Here is a 21,598-nt window from a genome sequence, read left to right as displayed (position 1 = left end):
CAGAAGACAAACAGCACATATTTTCACACATATGTGGGAACTATAAAAGTGAATCTCATGGAGATGAAAGGTAGAATGGTGGTACCAGAGGCTGGGAAGTGTAGGGGGAGGGGGAATGAGAGATTGCTTAAGGGATACAAAAAGACATTTAGATAAAAGAAATAAGTTCCAGCATTTGATAGTACAGTAGGGAAATTCTAGCTAACAATAGTTTATTATGTATTTCAAAACAGCAAGAGAAGATGTGTAATGTTCCCAACACAAAGAAAAGATAAATAGTTTAGGTGATGGATATCCCAATTACCCTGATTTGATCATTACACATTGTATACAGGTATCAAAATATCGCATGTATTCCTTTTGGGAACATGTACAACTTTTGGGGTATATGTACAACTAATATTTATCAACAAAAATTAATAGAAACAATAAATATGTAATATTTCAGATATGTGGTAGGGAAAAATGAAGTAAAAAAGAGGTTAGGAGTACTCTGTTGCTATTTTATACAGGGCAGTCAGGGAAAGCTTCATGATAAAGTAACTTACAAGTATTTCATAAAATTTTTTGCCTTCAGATTGGAAGATGTAACTTCTTACTTCTATAAACTATACAATAAGTATTCACACATTAAGGTATTTACATCTATTTGGTCAGTTTATGGAGCAACGGGAAAAGAGAAGTCACCTTCCAGGTACCTACTATGTGCCACACACTTTATATACTATATATGTTATCTCATTTAATCCTCATCATCAACTTCTGAAGTATTAGTAAGCTTGTTGTATAAATGAGGACACTAAAGTTCAGTGAAAATAAGTGAATAACCCAAGACCGTATAGTTGTTAAGTATCAGAGGCAGGATTTGAACCCATGTCTGATGTGATTCAAAGTCGTGAAGCTAAAGTTGGATGTCCTAGGTAGCTACTAGAAAGTGCCAGTCAGAGAAATTATACTGCCTTGCATATTAAGTGATGTAAATTTACTTTTTATCTAGACTTACCTTAGGTCATGCAGAACTTTCTACCTTGTATTTATTTATAGTGTGTCAATTTTTCCCAAGAGGTTATATAAGTTTTATGAGAGTGGCATCTGTGTCTGAATCATCTTTGGTGTCTGGTAGAGTGTCAGAACCTTGGCAGGAACCCATTAAACACGTGCCTAAATACTTGACTGAATGAAATAAACCCAGAAACTTAGAATTAAGTCACTAACTATTAAGCCTTTCCTCATATAACACTAATGTTTTTCGAACAACACACTAAGGAAAAGTCTTATGGTAACTAAGAATGTCATCTGCTTCTACCAAGGTAATTAATAGTTAAATCATAAGCACTTAAATAAAATTAGAAACAGGATTTGCAGGTGAAATTCACAATATTGACTAAGTGGGTTTGAGTGTTCTTTGAAGCAAAGTGTTGATAGTTGTTGTTGGTAGTGGTGTTTTTCTAACACAAGGAGCCCCTCCTACTGCTAGGCACATGAGTTTCATGACCTTTAACCTTTTGAGAATATATCTGAGAATTGTATATAAACACAGATATATATATATACACACATATATATATGCTATTCTTTCTATATATATAAAGTTTATGTTTGTTATAGATTCCATAGTCATATTTCCCCTTTGTAAAACCACTGGACTAGAGGATCAAAAATGTTGTTTGAACCTGTAGTCATTTTTACTCTTCAGAGTAATAAATGAAACAGTACTTCTTTCATTCTGGGACACACTACTTAAGGGCATCTTCGTAACCAAGCAGGTGAGAGATTATTACACACTCAAGACTAAACTACTGGAGAAACCATGAACAGATTCTGTAGAACAACGTAGAACAGTGTCTTTGTTATGCCCAGGATCAATTTGTAAACGGCTTTTGCTTCCTCTGGCACAGAGGAAAAGAAAGATTTGAGGACATGAAAAGAATGACTCTTACAGCAGGGGAATAAGTGGACATCTGAAACACAGCTGCAGGCCAAGAGATAAGGAGGGTAAAGACAGTGTGCCTCCCTGCAAAGGGGCAGGGCCAATGGAGTGAAAGCACAATATATCTGATACCAAGTTTTAAATTTCCTTTCTGCATTGTAAATCCCTGATGTTATCCTCAAGCCTTAAACAAGACAATTTTCTGTTAGCTGGGTTTTGAGAAAGAGGCTGTTTTCCACAGTTTGGGGATGAAATGGGTCAGAGAGAGGTAGTAGTATCATGGAGAACCAGTTACTAGGAAGCAGGGGTGACTGAAAGAAAAGCTGTGATGTATGTGATACTAAGTGAGGGGACAAGAGAAAATTCATGTTAAGCTTGTGACACACGTAAAAATACCCAGGGTTCCCCAATCTTACTGGGAGAGGAAAGTGACTCCCAACATTCTCAAATAATCATGTTCCTAGTTTATATTAAAGGGAGAGGTAATGCAGCCCCTCCACCAATCTCTAAGGACTAAAGAACTAGACACATTTGAATTATACTATAGTGGTGCCTTTCTTTTCAAGGATAATAAAGGGCATTGCCAAAAGGGACATGTAAGAACAAATGTATACACATGAAAAATTCATTGAGTAGTCTCAGGTCACGGCACAAAATGAAAAGATAATTTGTATTTAAATAGTCCATAGAGTATATCCACAATTTCCCTAGACTAATATTTACTTACTTTATTACTTCAAACTACTCCTTAAAAAAATGGATCATCAACGGGAAGTCATAATAATTTTGTTTTATTGCTTGCCATATGGGATTTTCCCCTGAATATTTGGACATTATAACTGCAGACAATTTGAGAATCTTTACCTTGGAGGCTCTCCATCCAACATCATTTTGAGAGAAGGGAAGTGACATTGCCACAAATATCCCTGATGTTCATCTCCTCTATAAGATCCCCGTGCTTAAACCCTCACAGGAAGAACTTCCAAAAGAGAAACCAATGTTTTTGTACACCCAATACTTCTGGGCAATTTTCGAAATTTGATTTTCTGATGTTTGAGATGGTGATGAAGTAGTAGGGAAAGGGAGAGTTGTAGCTAATGTACTTCGAAGTGGATATCTCAGCTATAAAACTAAAAAAGCCAAAACGGAATTATTTTTCCTCCAATGAATAAGAAATGAATAGCATCAGGAAACAAGCAACAGTCATAAAATAATGAATCAAATCCTAAATTGGTAGCATTTCACTGTCAGGGTGACTCACTCCTTTTCCGTCCAACTCATCCTTTCATTAACAAAAGAAAAAAAGTCACTCTGATCATCCAGACTTCTTGAGTATCCAATTTTTTCACTATTACTGTTCTCTCTTATATTTACAGACCTGTTTATTTAATCAAGTGAGGTGGAGGCAAAGAGCTTTACACTGTGCTTTGTTGTAAGGAAGCATAGATGGCTACAGAAACAGGGAAATATTGTGGTGTAGAAATAGTAGCTAACACTTACTTAGTATTTACTAAGTGCCAGATAAAAGAGGTAAAGTATTTCTAGTTCTAAATCCTTGAGAATCGCCACACTGTTTTCCACAATGGTTGAACTAGTTTACAGTCCCACCAACAGTGTAAAAGTGTTCCTATTTCTCCACATCCTCTCCAGCACCTGTCGTTTCCTTTCTTTTTAACGATTGCCATTCTAACTGGTGTGAGATGGGATCTCATTGTGGTTTCAATTTGCATTTCTCTGATGGCCAGTGATGATGAGCATTTTTTCATGTATCTGTTGGCTGTATGAATGTCTTCTTTTGAGAAGTGTCTGTTCATATCCTTTGCCCACTTTTTGATGGGGTTGTTTGTTTTTTTTTCTTGTAAATTTGATTGGGTTCTTTATAGGTTCTGGATATTAGCCCTTCGTCAGATGAGTAGATTGCAAAAATTTTCTCCCATTCTGTAGGTTGCCTGTTCACTCTGATGGTAGTTTCTTTTGCTGTGCAGAAGCTCTTTAGTTTGATTAGATCCCATTTGTCAATTTTGGCTTTTGTTGCCGTTGCTTTTGGTGTTTCAGACATGAAGTCCTTGCCCATGCCTATGTCCTGAATGGTATTACCTAGGTTTTCTTCTACTCTCAGCAAACTATCGCAAGAACAGAAAACCAAATACCACACGTTCTCACTTATAGGTGGGAACTGAACAATGAGATCACCTGGACACGGGAAGGGGAACTTCACACACCGGGTCCTATTGTGGCGCGGGAGGGAGGGATAGCATTAGGAGATATACCTAATGTAAATGACGAGTTAATGGGTGCAGCACACCAACATGGCACATGTATACATATGTAACAAACCTGCACGTTGTGCACATGTACCCTGGAACTTGAAGTATAATAATAAAAAAAAAAGAGGTAAAGTAACATACCCATATTATAACTGGTAAGTGGCAATAGCAGAATTCCAACCACTGTGCTTTACTTAGTGGGAGTTCATATCCTGACTCTGCATTTACTTATAGACCAGATTTGATCTTAATGACATGAATAATTCTGAAGTACTGTATTTTGCAGCCTTGAGGGAATATCATATACTAAATTCCTACTCATTTGTTTCTCCCACCAAGAGGATGTTGTGGCATTCTTGGTAGCACAATGAGAATAACAGAAGAGGTTCCCGGATCTATAATTTTTTCCGTTTACTTAAACTTTCTGACCCAGGAAACTCTGAGGTTTCAAGGATCATCTAATGGAATACCTGGGCATCAGGAAGTGCAGTTTCGTGTAGGAGTTAACAGCACAGACCTGGGAGCCGTAATGTCTTGGTTTGAATCTTGGCTCCTCCACTTAATAGCTTGAGATAATAGGTTACTTAACTTCTCCATGACAGTTTCCATATCTCCAAATTGGAATAATAACGGCACTTACTCTTAGGGTTGTTGTGGGGATTAAACAATAGAATCAGTCAAGCGCATAGGTCAAGGGCCATACTGCTTTAGCACCTCATGCACAGAAAGCACAAGGAGAAAATTGAGATGAAAGACCAATACAGAGCCCTTTCCTCTCTATTACTGGAGGGAAGCAGTAAAATAATCGTGTCACCTTTGTAAGAAAGGGATCACGCGACCCTTTCAAGAATAAGAATGAAGTCAGTAGTCAGGTGGGCCTGTGAAGGAAGCTCCAGGTAAATGCAAGGAATTTCGCTCCTTAAACGTTGTGGTTTTTGTGCTAGATGTTCTAGGCATCATATTCCATCAACTGAGGATTTATTGTATCCATATGGCACTGATGTAGGGAATGGGGATACACAGAATTGCAAATCGGTCTATCCTCCAGAAAGTATCATTTTAGTTATGAGTAGACATCTTGGGGGTACAGAAGGGCTAGCCTAGATGCTAGATATAGACGTGTTAGAAGTTCAAAGAAGAGAATGGTGGGCAAAGGCTGAGCAAACCAGGAGAATTCTGGATTTACAGCTAAGTTTCATCTTGATCTCATCCAGGCAGATCATAGATGCCAAGAGAGAGTCAGGGAGGTCCTCTAGGCATGGCAAAGGGTACAGGAAAAATATAGAAATGTATATGATATCACTAGAGTCCAACAGTTCTACCAATTGGCTGGAGGAGAAGATTCCACAGGTAGAGGAGTAGTGGGAGCTGCAGTGAGAGGTGTAGAAGGAAAAACTACCTCCACAGATTTAACTCCATCTGTAGAGGTAGCTTTTCCATGGCCTGAAGTCTTGATTCCAGTTTGGCACCTTGGTGAGCAGAAGTTTCAGACCTTGTCCCAAATATTTTTGGTAAAATACAAGGAAAACTACTTCAGAAAATAATGATAATAATGAGTGGTTATCACAAATTCCCAGTGAGCTGAATGGATTATCATTTCCTATTCAGATTTTTTCATCAATTCCAAAGGATATTAAACCTACTGATTGAATGCACAAAGCCACATGGCCCAAATAGCATCTTGGCAACATCAGAATACCTTTTGATCCTCCCAATAAACGGTCTCGTCATGTTCCACTGTTGGGAATGTTCACAGACCATATGCTCTTTAGAAGCATATATATATTCCAATGGATTTTCTCCTACTTTTACTGGTAACCAGTCAAGGATTCAGATATTATCTATACAGATACTAGGTATACTTAATTTCTCACCCAGTTTAATTAAAAAGCACCCCTTAAAATACTGCCCAAATGTAATTCTTTTCAGTGCTTTTAGTGTCAGCAACAGCATGGCTTTGCCCATTAAGTTAAAACACAAAAAGGTTACAAAAATGTTTCAGTAAATATTTAGCTAGAACAAGGTCTTCAGAAGAAAAATAAAGGAGAACAAATAAAGGTTTCATGTGGCCAATCTTACAAGTGGCACTTTACAAATAAATACATCTATATCTAAAGCCTTTTCATTTTGTGGAAATGTCTTCTATCAATCAGTTAATGACATGTGTCCTAGACCCGACACTGCAGACAACCATTCTAGCTTGTGGTGGGAGTAGGGTTAAAGAGCAAGGGTGAGTTTACAATGTATCAGCCTAATATGGTCACATTTTAGGTATTTAGGATACTTAGATCAAAGGGAATTGGCATATGAATATGGGGCAGACAGATTTATTTCTTCCTTTATATTCTCACCATATAAGAATATACAATATACTTCTCTAAGTGTTTTTACTATAGCTTTTTATTCAACTATAGAGAAAGTGAAATGAGGTCAGACTCCTTGTTTACAGTGTCCAATGTAATTAAAATAAAGTGTTACTTCACCTGGCTACTCACTCCGCCAAATGCCAAGGGAGGAAAAATCAAGGAGTATTCCCAGTCATTAATATCAGAATGAAACTGCTTTTCTAGAGCTAAAATTGCCATGTCAAGTTTGGTGTAGGGTAGTCAAAGTGTCCAGGGGTCCTCCCCTCAGGATTCTAAGTCCTGTCAACACCTTGACTCTCTCTATGCAGAGATGGAAGAAACTCAGGGGATCAGGAAGTTGAGTTCTTTTGTCTATGCCTCCATGGCAGATACTGGAGAATGACTCACACTTTCTCCAAACCCCTTCTAGCAGGCCTTCTTGTACTGCAGATGCTAGAAAGCTAAACACACACACACACACACACTTTCCAGACTCCCTTGCAGCTAGAGTTCTAATTGTGGTTTATAATCTAGTAGTCAGATGCATCCACAGGATGACTGGAATGAGAACGTGAACTTTGTGCTGGATGTCAGTGATTCTCGCAAGCAGTGAGTTCAAGGCATTCAGTTCATTTGGAGAGCACTGGTGAAGGTTCTAATAGCTTTCTCTAGAATGACAGATGCTGAGCACCATGAGGCAGCAGGGGCGAACTGTTTGCTAGAAACATTCTGCAGTATGATTGCTGGTACTTCTGGTCATGTAGCATCCAAACCACGTTCTCTGCCCCTCCCAGAAATTCCTTGAAGTACGATCCTTAATTATTCATTGCCATAAAATGATGCACAACAACCCTATAATTTCAGTGGCATACAAAAATAAGCATTTAGTTATCCCATAAATCTACAGAATTCAGATGGCCTGGCCTCAGCTGATTTTGGCTGGGTTTGCTAATATATCTATAGTCAGCTGCAATTCAGCTTGCCTAAATGCCTGGGGATCAAGTGACTGTCAGACAATCCAAGACAGCTTCAGCTGGGGTAACTTTCATGACTTGGCTCTGTACCATGTGTCTCTCATCCTTCAGCAGGCTAGTTTTGGCTCTTGTCATCTTCTTGAAGATGATAGAGGAACAAAAACAGAGGTAGAAGTGTGCACGTGCTTTTTCAAGCTTCTACATGCTTCATATCCACTAACATCTGCTTCACCAAACCAAGTCACATAGTCAACCTTAAAATCAAGGGACATATAGATATTATCCTTAGTGAGAGAAACTACAAAATCACATGTCCAAAAGGCATGTTTTGCCTTTTGGCAAAAGGGATGGAGACAATTGGGGCCATAAAAATCGTACCACCTAATACCTTCAAATAAACTCTTCTGCTTAAACTGGGCAGAGGGAATTTAGTTGTTTTCAACTAAAAAACTTAAGTAATATACCCACACTGCTTGATAATCAGGGATTGAAACTCACAATTGTGGGAAAACTACACCAGAAAAAAATCTTGGAAAACTGAATTGTTTGCCAAGCAAATATAGTAACTGAATTAAGAATTCTATGATTGACCTCATGATCTTTGGTTTGCTCCTTCCCTCCCCTTTCTTATTTCCTTTTGTTGCCCTGCTGTCCCTTTCCTGGCCTTTTTCCTTAGAGTATAAAGAAGCAGAATGATAGTTATTTGCTAATAAATGCATTGAAAATGTCTGAAAAAACATCAATAACAGTTAACAGGAGTTGCCTCTGAAGAGGGATACAAAAACATGAAAAGGTGGAAAGTAATTTTCACTGTGTGATCTTTTATGATTGAATTTTTTAACATGTTACTGAATTATTCTTTTGGTGAAAAATTAGACCGAAAGTTAGATAAGGAAATGGAAAAAGATAGATGAATAGACCAACAGTGAAACAAATTCTATGTGTAGCTATTGGTTTTACTCTTTTCTGTGCTTAGGAAATATAGGGCTAGCCATAGTTTCAGACAGAAATTCATGCCACTGGTCATAAATAAGATTGGAATTGTTTAGTTAAAAATTCATTACCATGAATCCACACAAATACAAATAAATTATTGAATAAATAAATACATAAATGAAGGAAGGAAGAGACAAATCTTAAGGGCAGAAAAATTCCAAATAATTTTTGTAAATACCTTCAAGAAGGTGGAACATAATTTCTCATTCCTTAAGTATGGGCATGTAGTATGGAAATGGCGAAAAAAAATGTGACTTTATGATGGAGAAATCTGACAATCACTACTTCAGCCAGGTGATCAAGGTCAACATCAACAATAAGTTATGTTGATAGTATATGCCCTTTATATGATGTTATGAGAATGGCACTCCTCCCAAAAACACAGAACCCTAGTCTAATCAGTGAAAAATATCAGACAAATCCCAATTATGGACTCTCTATGAAATGTCCGACCAATACTCTTTAAAACTGTCAAGATCATCATAAACAAAGAAAATCTGAAAAAAGTGTTACATCCAAAAGGAGCCTAAGGAGACACGAAGACCGCATGGGATCCTGGACTAGAATAAGGACATTAGGTAAAAATTCCGAAAATCTGAATAAAACATGAGCCTTAGTTAGCGATGATGTATCAATATTGTTGCATCAGCTGTAGCAAATGTGCCATACTGATGTAAGATTTTAATAGGGTAAACTGGATATAGGTATATGTAACTGTCTACTATCTTCAAAATTTTTCTGCAAACCAAAACTGTTCTAAAAATAAAGTTTATTAAAAATCCATTACTAATTCTGAAAAAACAATTAAAATAATCAATCAATCAGTCATTCAATCAGTAGGTATTATAGAAGATACAAGTAGCACTATCTAAACACCTAATCGGACTCATACAAACAGAAACTTCAAACTTGGAGCCAGGTGTTTGTGTAGCTCAGAAAACAGCCATCACAAGATCTACACAGCTCAGTAGTGAGCCCATTTGAAAGCAGCTATGGTATGAATAAATAACTATACCTGATCTGCAGAGTAAGTGTACAGTACTAGCTTTCCTGTATGCTTGAGCAGTCTTTTAATATATGGGGAAGTCAGGAAAATGCTTCCTTTTCCTTATGTGTTAAGATTGTGCTATCCCTGAAAATAAGTGTTTTTAGTGGAAGGTTAGGAGGGGTGCATGGGCTCCACTCATTACAACTCACCCCAGTGTAAAGGTCTTAAAGGAAACAAGACTCAGCATGCCAAAGCCCACCTTATGCTGTTGTGTGGGAGCCATTAGGGAGTTATTCTAAAGGGGGCGACTCTTAGTGGGAAAATACAGTGGAGAAGGAAGACTGATGAATCCAAGAGCAAGATCAGATCCTTTGAGGAGGAAGCAGGAGTTCCTAACAGAAGTATGGCGACTTGTCTGCAGAAAATTGAAAAGTAAAGTCCTCTTAAAAAGATCTGTGAGGTAAGAATGGAAACTGAGATGGCTCTCCTACCCTCCATGAAAGGTTAGAGCTAACTGCTTTCTTTGTGGGCTATGGGTTAGATAATATTTGGTATTCAGTTTAAAATTATTTCCCACATCTGTTGTAGTTTCCTTTGCTTTGCTTAGAGCACATTTCTCAATCTGGGATCCATGAACCCCCAAGAATATATCAGTCACTAATCTTTATTTGACATTTAATATTTCCTGCAAGTATGAATGTAAGCAACAAACCACAATAGTATTAGCAGTACCTGTGACTGTCACCAAAGACACAGATATTTTTCATATCATATTACAGTTATTGTAGATATCATATAATATGTTTCATAATCATTACTACTTTAAAATTTAGGTCATTAGATCCACCAATAGATTTTGTTGCTTAATAACTTAATTAAAAAGTATGCAGATTACTATACTATACAACTGCTTTTAATTTCTGATAACTGTATTTCAATAAAATTTGCCCGGAGGCTGAGGCAGGAGAATGGTGTAAACCCGGGAGGCGGAGCTTGCAGTGAGCTGAGATCCGGCCACTGCACTCCAGCCTGGGAGACAGAGCCAGACTCCGTCTCAAAAAAAATAAAATAAAATAAAATAAAATTTGCTTCCTTTGTAATCCAGTGAGTTTGAGTGCATGTATTTAAGCCACTATTTTGATAAGGAGGTCACCGACCCCATCAAAGCTTCCAGGGCACAAATGATTTAAATATTATAAATCCTGGCCCAGAGTTTAAAAATCTGGTACAGTTTTACTGCTTTGTTTGGCGACATTGTTAAGGAAAGCAAGGAGTAGGTTTGGAATTATAAAGAAAAAGGTTATGTCAACTGTCTCCCTACTCACTACCATTTTACCACCTCTCAACACATGCGCACGCACACACACGAAACAGAGGAATGTAGCCCCTGTGTGCTGTGCTGAGACAGCAGTAAAGTAAGAGGTGGATTGTGCACAGCAAAGAGCAATGGGCAGCTTCAGGACGTAGGAGAATCACAGGCAAATGGACACAGGTGCAGAGAGGACACAACAAACTGTTTTTTTCTAAATATACTAGAGGATGTGGCCCTTAAGGGCCATGAGAAAAAAGGAATCTTGTACCCTGCCATTCTAGTTGATTACAATATACTTAATAACACAAAAGAAAAAAATACATTACATGATGAGAAATATTGACTCTGAGAGCCATTAGTTTAGAGTGAGGGCTACAGGAGGCTTTTCACTGAGGCTGTCCTTCATTAGTACAGCATCTTTGTTGGTGATGGTTTCATTTCTTTAAATTATTCCATAAAGTTTGATGTATATAAAAGAATCTATCATGTTTAAATAAGTTATAAAGAGTAATACTAAATGAGCCTTTATGAACCCATCACCCCATTCAAGACCCAGAACATCATCAGTGTTAGTACCTCTACTACCTGTTCCTACCTTATCCCATCCCTGTCTCCCCAGTACTGTTCTGAATTTTGGGTTCACCTTGCTTTAGGATCTATCACGTGTGTATGATTCCTAAGAATGTGTTGTGTAGTATTGCTTTTTTTGAGCTTTATAAAAATGATACCCAACTGCATGAAGGTTTTGGCGATTTTGTTAATAATATGCATCAGTGTTCTTGCATAGAGAAATGGTTAATTCAGTTTTACTCTGTTGAAATAATTAATATCAAATTTATTTATCATTTTTCCATCAATGGACAATTAGATTATTTCAGAATTTTTGTATTATGAATCATGTTGCTATGGCCATTCCTAAGGAGAGTTCCTGCTTCACATGCAAGAGAATTTGTCTAGGTGACATACCTAGAAATAAAGTTACTAGGTCATAGGGTATATACAAAATGTTCAACTTCACAAGATAGTACTAAATTTTCTTTTCCAGAATGGTACCAATTTGTACTCCTATCAACAAAGTATGAGTTCCTATTGATCCACATTCATACAATAGTTGGAATTATCAGATCTCATGACGTATTTTCATCTTTGTACACCAAAGATAGTATTTTGCCTCATCGTAGAAGGGACATAAAAATGTCAGCAAGTGCTAAAAAGTTTTGTCAGCATAGCTTACTTCAAGGTTACACAAAAGGTTATACAGAGGCTGAAACAAGGATATCAATGTAGATAATTTGTTTGGGGAAGTGATTCTAGGGAATAGAAGTAGGAAATTCGGGAAAGGAAAAGAAGAGAGAAAATCAATACGGGAGTATATTTTTGAGTTGGTCACAACTGTACACAACTAGGACTTAATCCTGCTTAGTTAGACCCTCTGAGAATCTCTTGGAAACAAACACTATTAAAATGCAATTGAAAATTATCTGGCCAAGGATGGAGGAGGGACTATTTATCTTAGGCTCCCATCTCACATTAGTTAAGGGTTGGCTCTTGGGCCTTTAACTCCCTCACATTCCATAGCACACATGTGTGGGTACAAGGGTGTTCCAACAGGCCTTCTTGTTGAAACATCAAAGAAGTCCTGGGGTGAGAAATGAGATATTCGCTGTGAGGCTAAGGCAAGGCACTCTCTGGTTTTGCCCACATAAAGCTGGTTAATGGACTAATGGCTTAACTTAATGGTAGGCTCTAAGGCTGTGCAGTGAGGGACAAGAGATGTCCAATAGACATAGCTAGTAAGTGGCAGAGATGAAACTTAAACACAAGTATCTATCACAGATCAAATATTAAGTACTTGGCACATAGCATGAAAACACTGTCCACTGCCTGCCAATAGCCATCTCTAACTTTCATCTCTGCTGACAGAATGCCAATTGGTTTCAGTAGCAGACAAAGATCTCTGGGGTAGAGCTGGCACAGTAGCTCCATGGTGCCACCACAGGCCCAGATTTCTTCTACCTTTCTGTTCTAACATCTTTAATGCTAGCTTACATCCAGTCAGTCACTCCATGGTCCAAGATGGCTCCAGGCATCATGCCTGCGTTGGAGACTAGCAGCAGGAGGAAGCAGGGGGAGGGACAAAAGGGCCCTCCTCCCAGCCAAATCAACTCCCTTTAAGCAGACTTCCTAGAAGTACCACCCAACACAATTACCTCTCACTGGTGGAACTCAGTCATAGGTTCACACCTTGATACAGGGGATGCCAGGAAATAGAAACTATTTGCTAGATACATCACTACCAGTTATAAAACTGGTATTCTGCCACTAAAGGAGAAGGTGGGAATAGATATTGCATGGCAACTAAAAGTCCCTGCCACAGTAGTCATTTGATTTACAGCAAGTTTTTAATACACATGTATCAGTCTTCTTATTTGTAAAATGGAAATTCACATGACTACCTGACAAAGTTGCTATGAGGAAAAATTAGATAATGTAAATAAAATTGCACAGTGCCTAGTATGCAGAAAATACTTAATAAATGCTAGCTGGTATTAATTCACTTCTATGAGTCATCAGCATCAGGGCCTAGCTTTGAGCCAACCCCCAGATAACTGATCTTTATCAGTGTCCCTGCATTTATTAGGTTTGAGGGTGTTGGGTGCTGACTCACACCCACAACACTCATAAGTGTTTAAAGCTAGAGTGGCGGCTTAGTAATTTACAATGGGAAATATAACTGTGAGGGAGACCAGACACTCTGACCAGGTTATTCTCACCCTGAAGGCAATGAACATGTGGCATACTAAGGTTGATTGCTGAGCATCAAGTCAGGAGAAACAGAATTCATTATACAATTCAGATCTTTAGTGGCATTGGGCCTGTTGTATCCATCTCCACAATTGGGCTTCTGTTATCTGGTGGTCAGAAGCTCAGGCTAGAAACATGACAGGTAACCTCTTCCCATTGACAGTGCTGGGAGGTGCATTACTGGAAAAATTCACCAAGAATGTGGAACATGTGGAAAAGCTATGAGGGTAAACTAAAACAATTATGGCATAGTAAATCTATTCTGAATAGAAGCCCTATACATTTGGCATAATTTTGGATAAGTTGTAAGTAAGGGAAATACTTTAGCAAGACCCATTCTTTAGATAATAGGCCCAGAGTAAATGGGGCAGCTAGAAACCTGATTACATCTTTGTTTAAAATATTTATTGGATTGCAAGTTGAATACATTTTTAAGTTTAAAATATAAATATTTTCACTGTTTCATATGGAGATATAAATATTTAAGAACAATTTAAAATAATATAAAATGCTTTAAATTAAGCAAATAGAAAATCATAACCTATGTGTATACAATACACACGTGTGTATATGTATGTGTGTGTATATAGCACCTATATATAGCACATATATATATATATCAAATTTTCTAATAACAGTAGAAAAATGTGAATTTTACTGATCTAATTCTACGAAATCAGGTAAAATATTTTCTTCATATCCAATAATTTTGGGGAGGGGATACTATTTGATGTAGCTCACTGTTGGTCTCGTGTAGAAACAATTGTGTGATTAAATTAGAAATAATTTAAAATTAATGTTTTTTGGGGGAAATTTGCAATGCCCCTTGAAACCTCTAGAATGGTTAATCCTTTAAAAATCGCATATGAGAAGTATGCAACCAATCTCATAAAATCAACTTTGAGCTTCTAGAAGAGCAAGCTGCAAAATAGCTCTATGATTGGAGAACAAACATGAATAGAGACTAATGGGCTGATGTGTAGCCTCTGTATTTATTCACTTCTATTTGTATGAGATTAAAAGAAATCCCAATACAGCATTTTTTCCCACTTTCTCATCCTTCGTCCTATTAACAGAACAAGCAATTATGCTTGGCAAAAAGAAAAATGTAATGCTGGCCGGGCACAGTGGCTCACACCTGTAATCCCAGTACTTTGGGAGGCCGAGGTGGGCAGATCACTTGAGGTCAGGAGTTCAAGACCAGCCTGGCCAACATAGTGAAACCCTGTGTCTACTAAAAATATCAAAAAAAATTAGCTGGGTGTGGTGGCAGACACCTGTAATCCCAGCTACTCGGAAGGATGAGGCAGGAGAATCACTTGAACCTGGGAGGCAGAGATTGCAGTGAGATGAGATGGCGCCACTGCGCTCCATCCTGGGCGACAGAGTGAGACTCTGTTTCAAAAAAAAAAGTAATGCTATCAGCAATTAGAAATACAAACTTCATGTACAATGATGTATGTAATGACCCTGACACATCCAATACCATAAAGTCTCAAAATGTCAGAGATACATGGTTTGCAAAGTATCATCCCTATACCAGCAGCATCAACATCATCTAGGAACTTGTTAGAAAGGCAAATTATATCCCGACACCTGTGGAATCAGAAATTCTGGGGCTGGATCACAACAATCTGCTTTTAACAATTTCTCCAGGTGATTCTGATGTCCATTAAAGTTTGAGAACCGCTCATCTAGACAAAACCGTGCTACTTCAAGTATGATCTGTCAACTGGTAACATTGAAATCACTAGGGTCTTGTTAGAACTGCAGAATTTCAGACCCCACCTAGACTTATTGGATTAGAATCTAAATTTTAATAAGGTCCCCAGGTGACTTGTGCGCACGTTAAAGTTTGAGAAATATACTTGTCCAATGGTTTCTTTCATGGGCTGAACTGTGTCTCCCCCAAACTCACACGTTGAAGTCCTAGCCTTCAGGGGCTCTAAATATAACTATTTGGAGATAGGCCTTTGACGAGGTAATCAAATTAAAATTAGGTCTTTAGACTAGGCCCTGACACAATATACGACCAGCATCCTTATACGATGAGCTTAGGACACAGACATGCACAGAGAAAAGACCGTAGTAAAGATACAGGGGGAAGATGGTCAGGTGCAAGTGAAGGAGAGAGGGCTCAGGATCAACCAACCCTTGATCTTGGACTTCCTGCCTCCAGAAGTGTGAGAAGATACATTTCTGTTGCTTAAATCACCCAGTCTGTGGTCCTTTGAATGGCAGTCCTAGCAAACTAATACAGTTTCCAAACTCAGGAGTCATCTAGGGAGTTTTTAAAATATTGATACCTGGTTTCCATTCCCAGAGGTTCCAATTTAAGTGGTCTGAGGATCAGCTCATAAATCTTGATTTTAAAACCCTCTCCAGCCAGGCATAGTGACTCAGGCTTGTAATCCCAGCACTTTTGGAGGCTGAGGCAGGTGGATCACCTGAGGAACTGGAGACCAGCCTGGCTAGCATGGCAAAACCCCGTCTCTACTAAAAATACAAAAATTAGCCGGGTGCGATGGCAGGTGCCTGTAATCCCAGCTACTCGGGAGGTTGGGGCAGGAGAATCGCTTGAACCCGGGAGGCAGAGGTTGCAGTGAGCTGAGATCGCACCACTGTGCTCCAGCCTGGGCAACAACAGTGAGACTCCATCTCAAAAAAAATAAAAACAAAAAACAAAAAAACAAAAAAACTCCCCAGGTAATTTTTAATGTGCAACAAAGTTTGAATACCACTGCTAATCTACTCCAGCGGTGTCCAATCTTTTGGATCACCTGGGCCACGTTGGAAGAAGAATTGTCTTGGGTCACACATAAAATACACTAACACAATGACAGCTGATGAGCTATAAAAAAAAAATCGAAAAAAAAAATCTCATAATGTTTTAAGAAAGTTTACAAATTTGTGTTGAGCCACATTCAAAGCCGTCCTGGGCTGCATGTGGCCCACAAGCTGCAGGTTGGACAAGCTTGATCTACTCCATTCTTTTCATTGATGAGAAATCTAAGACAATTGTAACTCTTAAATTTCAATCTCTTGATACTTGCTTACCTGCTCTCCTACCATTATGTACCAAAACTACCTTCTGTAAGTGTTTGAGAGAATATTCTACTGGAAAAGAGAAAGTTAAATCAAAGCTGGCAATAATATACACTCTTTTCGTGCTTCAACTTTTTAAGTTTTAGTGTCTGTGTGTGTGTGCTAGGGACCATTTTGAACTTTGTGTGCGTGTGTGTGTGGTAGTACATCTTCCCCAGTACAGTTATAGGGAAGGTCCCCAAAGATAATCTGTTGAACCAAGTTGTCGGTGCCACTACCTCTCCCTAGGTTCTTCTTTTCCCTCTTGTTAAGATTCCCTCAAGGCTCCTAGGATCCGAATTAAAGACACTCAGATGCTATAAACCAGCCTTCCAAGGCATTGGCAGCAAACCACTAATCAGTTTTTTTTTTTCTCTCACTAAATCCTTTCCCATGTCCCTGTGAACTTTTGAAGCTCCCAAACTCAACATTCCCCTCAAAGGACAACTATTTACTGAATATTTACTCTTTTCCAGGAACTCGAGGGTTTGATTCAGACTTAATAGAAACCCTATAAGATTACACACACACACACACACACACACTGCGCACACGCGTGCGTGCAAGGTGCAGTTTCTAAAAGTTAGCACACTCCATAAAAGTGATTTGGCACCCTTAAAATACCATACACCCTTGTGGAGAGGGGAACTCTGCTCTAAATGTGTGCTTTTGCTACATTGATTAATGTTTAGTATTTTACTTGGCCCGAACATTGATATGATCACAGGTTCAAATAGACTTATTTTCTTGACAGTCTAGTAGACCTTCTGGTTAGTTCCCCAGATACATCACCTACCTGCTTCTCTCTGGCTGCCTTTCCACTATAGAAGCTGAAAAAAAACGGATACTTTCCCAGTCTCCTTTGCCACTAAGGGCAGCTATGTGCCCCAGATATTGCCAATGAGATCAAAGTAGGATTCTGTTAGATAAATTTGGGGAAAGATATTTTTTCTCTGATAAGAAAGTTGCATGAGGAAAAATACTCTGACCTTTTCCACCCCGTTTCCTGTCATTGAACATGGGATCAGGACTCAGTGTCTTGAGCTGTTAGAGCCATCTTGAAGCCGTGAGGGTAAGACACTGACTCAGAACCCTGATATTGTTGGGTCACTGAATCAACTCCAGTTATCACCTGCTGTCAGACTTCTCTATTTTTTTTTTTTTTTTTGAGAGACAGGGTCTTACTCTGTCACCCAGCCTAGAATGCAGTGGTGCAATCATAGTTCATTATAGCTTTAACATCCTGGGCTCAAGGGATCCTCCCACCTCCGCCTCCTGTGTAGCTGGGACCACAGGCACATGCTACTATGCCCAGCTAAACTTCTGTAGTATTACAAGCCACGTTTAGTTGGCTTTTCTGTTACTTTCAGCAAAAATAAATAAATAAATAAATAAAAATAAAGGTAAAGTTCACAACAATATACAGATTTTTTCAAATTTAGAAAACTCTCATTTATTTAGAACACAGTGTATTCTGAGGGTCCACACTTGAGTATCATTGAATTAAATGACTTATCTTTCAGGAGTGAAGAGGAAGAATGCCCAGGTGGATTTCAAGGAATGGTAAACCTAATCTGGACTGTCAAATTATTTTATTCATTCATTTTTTTAAAATAGACCTTACTTTACTAGACTCCAGGGATACAAAGATTAATAAGGCATTACCTTTGTTTTCAAATAAATGTTATTACTCTAAGCAAGACGGATATGTAAACCAAGAATCATAAGGTGGTAAGAGCTAAGACAGAGGTATGTAGAGGAGAGGAGTTATGTTATCAGAGAAGTGGGAAGCTTAACGGCTCCCTGGGGAAGACATTGGAAGAGGATCATGGAAGCTTCCATTGAACTCTAAAAAATTATTCCAGTGATCTGACTGGAATAATTATTAATTTTATTTCAAGGAGGGGTCTTTTCTATAATTATAGGTTATAAAACAAATGACAATTCAAGAAAGATCAGGGACTAATCAACTGCCAGAAAAGATTCCCCCATCCATTTTTCTCTCCCACAAAGCAAGACAAAAACATGGTTTTGTGTGTGCGTGTTGGTGGAGGAGGGGGGGTGGCGGTAGTGTGCATATCAACAGGGTTGTTTTCTAAAATAGAATACTTCTGTGGTTGTGAATTAAGACCACCTGTTAACATTGCATCAAACCAAACAATTTGATGGTAAAGTAATCAGTCATCAATATGACCACAAATTCATGCATTCCAGGAGATGCTCTCCTCTGCTCCTTTTAAGCAAAAATGACAATAATTAGTATTTACTTAATAGTCACAGAAACATTTTGCATTTAGTGATAGAGAAAGGGGAAATATCTCCCCTCCCGCCCCCCCCCACCACCAAAATGATTTTTCTAAAAATGGTTAATAGAAGGAACTCCCTAACCTTAGAGGAGAAACTAACATGTAGTTTTGCACTGTTAAATCCTTATAAGAAACAGAACAGGTCCTCACTGGTTGCTTTGCAAGGGAATAATAGGCTTTGGAACATATCTGAAAATAGAGAAAATAAAACCAGCAATAGTCTTCTAAAATTTTCCTGGAATACAATACGTAAAAAATAAAATATTAAATAGTGTCCTTCAGTGAATGTTTCAACATTGTGGCATTCACATTAATTGTGCCTCCGGAACATTTTGATTCAGTCAATGATAGCGAGATAGATATGCAACAACTGCAGTTACCTTAAGCGCTGGCATGTCCTGGGCTGGAGAGGGTTGTTCCAAGATCCCAACTCGGGTTACAGTAAAACATCTGCCACCTCGCAGAGAATGAAGAAGCCACTCTGGCAAAGGATCCCAGCTAAGCCCTCTGACTCTCCTGTCCCCACCTCTAAAAATTACACCGGAGGAAAGTGGGGGAGGAGGGAAATACACGAAACAAACAAAACATTCCTAGCTCCATAAACGCCGCATTCGGACATGTGAAGGTACTCGGGAAATTAAGAATATGGCCCCAGAGTTTTGTTTATCTGCGGTCTGAGCACAGATTTTATATTCTCTGTTGCGTTTTTTAAATCTAACTTTCTGTCTCCAATGGAGAGAGCCAGAGGGAGGAAGCAAAGGCAGACAGACACAGACTGGAAGACCCCCTCCCCGCGAGTCCCCCAAACAGTAAGCATCAGAAGACGAGAAACTTGCCTGGACCTCACCTAGACTGAGAGGTAGCTGGTCCAGCCTCTGGAGGGGGTCAGCCTGCTGGGATGAGTCGCTGAAGCTGGAGCTGAAATGCAGACCCCAGGCGGGAGGCAAAGTCCCGCTCCTAACCCAGGGGAATAGAGTGACTCACGCGCTTGGCTTCCGCCTCTGGGCGCTGTGCGCCCCTCTCCCTCCCCACCACCAGCAAGTACCAGGAGGACCTAGTGCCTCATGAGAGGCGGTCTCCAGGCGCCCCTATCCACGGGGCTCACAGCCGGCTGCCCCCAGGCGGCGGCACCAGAGTCGCGCCAGGCACAGCCCGTCCCTCAAGGCAGCCGCCCGCTGCCAAGGGGTGAGAGCCTCCTTCCTGGATCTCACTCTTCTTGGCTCCCCGCCACCCCAGAACCCCCTGACCCCGGGCTGACCATTTGAGCTCAACACACCTTTCATATACTACCTGGACGCGGCTTTGCAAAGTCCCTCCTGCAGGCTGTGCCAAACGGGCTTCAGGATGCACAACCAGCCCCAGGACTTACAACCGGTCTGAAAAGACCCCACCCCCGCCATCCTTGGTCTCCACCTTGTGGTGGCTCCAGAAGCCTCTCAGTCCAGAGACAGGCGCAGCTGGCTCCTCAAGATCCCAGGTGTATCCTTTTCCATAGGTCTTTCCTTTCCTCCGACCCTACCTTGCAGGAACTGTCACCCCCCCGCACCCCCCGCCACACACACACCCGTGGCCCATCTGACACATCCACCTGCAAGGTGGATATGGCGATGCCCAAACTTCCCACGGTTTGTACCTATACCAGGAGTACCCTTACTGCTCACCACAGCCAAGGCACAAGTTACTCCCATCTCATCTCCTAGGAGCCCCGTTCCTTGTGGAGGAGTCTGCAAGTCTCTCCTCTCTCATATCCCCTCTGGGTCTTGGAAAAGTACTGTGGGGAATGATGGGACCCTGGTGCCAAGGGTCACCTCTCTAATCTGACATGGAATAAGAAAAGCCAAGACTCCACCCAAACTGGGTTTGGTGGCAGTGCTTCCTTGGGACAGTCAAGGTGTCCTGGGGTGCCAGGTTATAGAAGGCTTAATAGCTTCAGCAAACACGGTATGGGAATTCCGTCTCACGACCTTGTGTGTTCTGGTAAAGGTCATCTTGTTCTGCTAGGAGGAGGGGTAGGGGTGATGAGCCCTCAGTCCTGCCTTCACCATATCAAAACTGGGAGGAAGAAAATGTATAAAAAGAGTTCCTTTATCCCTGGCAAGGGTGAGGGATTATAGAGTTCAGAGAGAAAGAAACAAGAATAGGGAAGGGGTGGGTCATTTTCTCAACTTGAGGACAGCATTTCAGCTGTCAGACTTCTTGTAACTCTGGTAAAGGATGGGGGTCCAATTTCAAAAAGTGGGCAATATCCCCTAGCACACGCCCTTTCTTATCATTCCATTGCTTTCTTTTTTTTTTTTTTTTTTTGAGACGGAGTCTCGCTTTGTCGCCCAGGCGGGAGTGCAGTGGCCGGATCTCAGCTCACTGCAAGCTCCACCTCCCGGGTTTACGCCATTCTCCTGCCTCAGCCTCCGGAGTAGCTGGGACTACAGGTGCCCGCCACCTTGCCCGGCTAGTTTTTTGTATTTTTTAGTAGAGACGGGGTTTCACCGTGTTAGCCGGGATGGTCTTGATCTCCTGACGTCGTGATCCACCCCTCTCGGCCTCCCAAAGTGCTGGGATTACAGGCTTGAGCCACCGCGCCCGGCCCCATT

General features: G+C 40.0%; 1 protein-coding gene across 1 annotated transcript in view; it reads right to left on the bottom strand.

The window, feature by feature from the left end:
• SYTL5 (synaptotagmin-like 5) overlaps window positions 1–19,855 on the bottom strand; it is a 228,280-nt gene extending 208,425 nt beyond the window's left edge. The window contains exon 1 of the mRNA XM_011942009.1: window positions 19,388–19,855. The gene's annotated coding sequence lies outside the window, so the exon portion shown is untranslated. The remainder of the gene's footprint in view (window positions 1–19,387) is intronic.
• Window positions 19,856–21,598: the final 1,743 nt, after the last annotated feature.

The sequence above is a fragment of the Colobus angolensis genome, unplaced genomic scaffold (assembly GCF_000951035.1).
Source record: "Colobus angolensis palliatus isolate OR3802 unplaced genomic scaffold, Cang.pa_1.0 Scaffold103, whole genome shotgun sequence".
In the NCBI taxonomy this organism is placed as follows: Eukaryota; Metazoa; Chordata; class Mammalia; order Primates; family Cercopithecidae; genus Colobus; species Colobus angolensis.
This window is presented reverse-complemented; position numbering and strand designations above follow the sequence as displayed.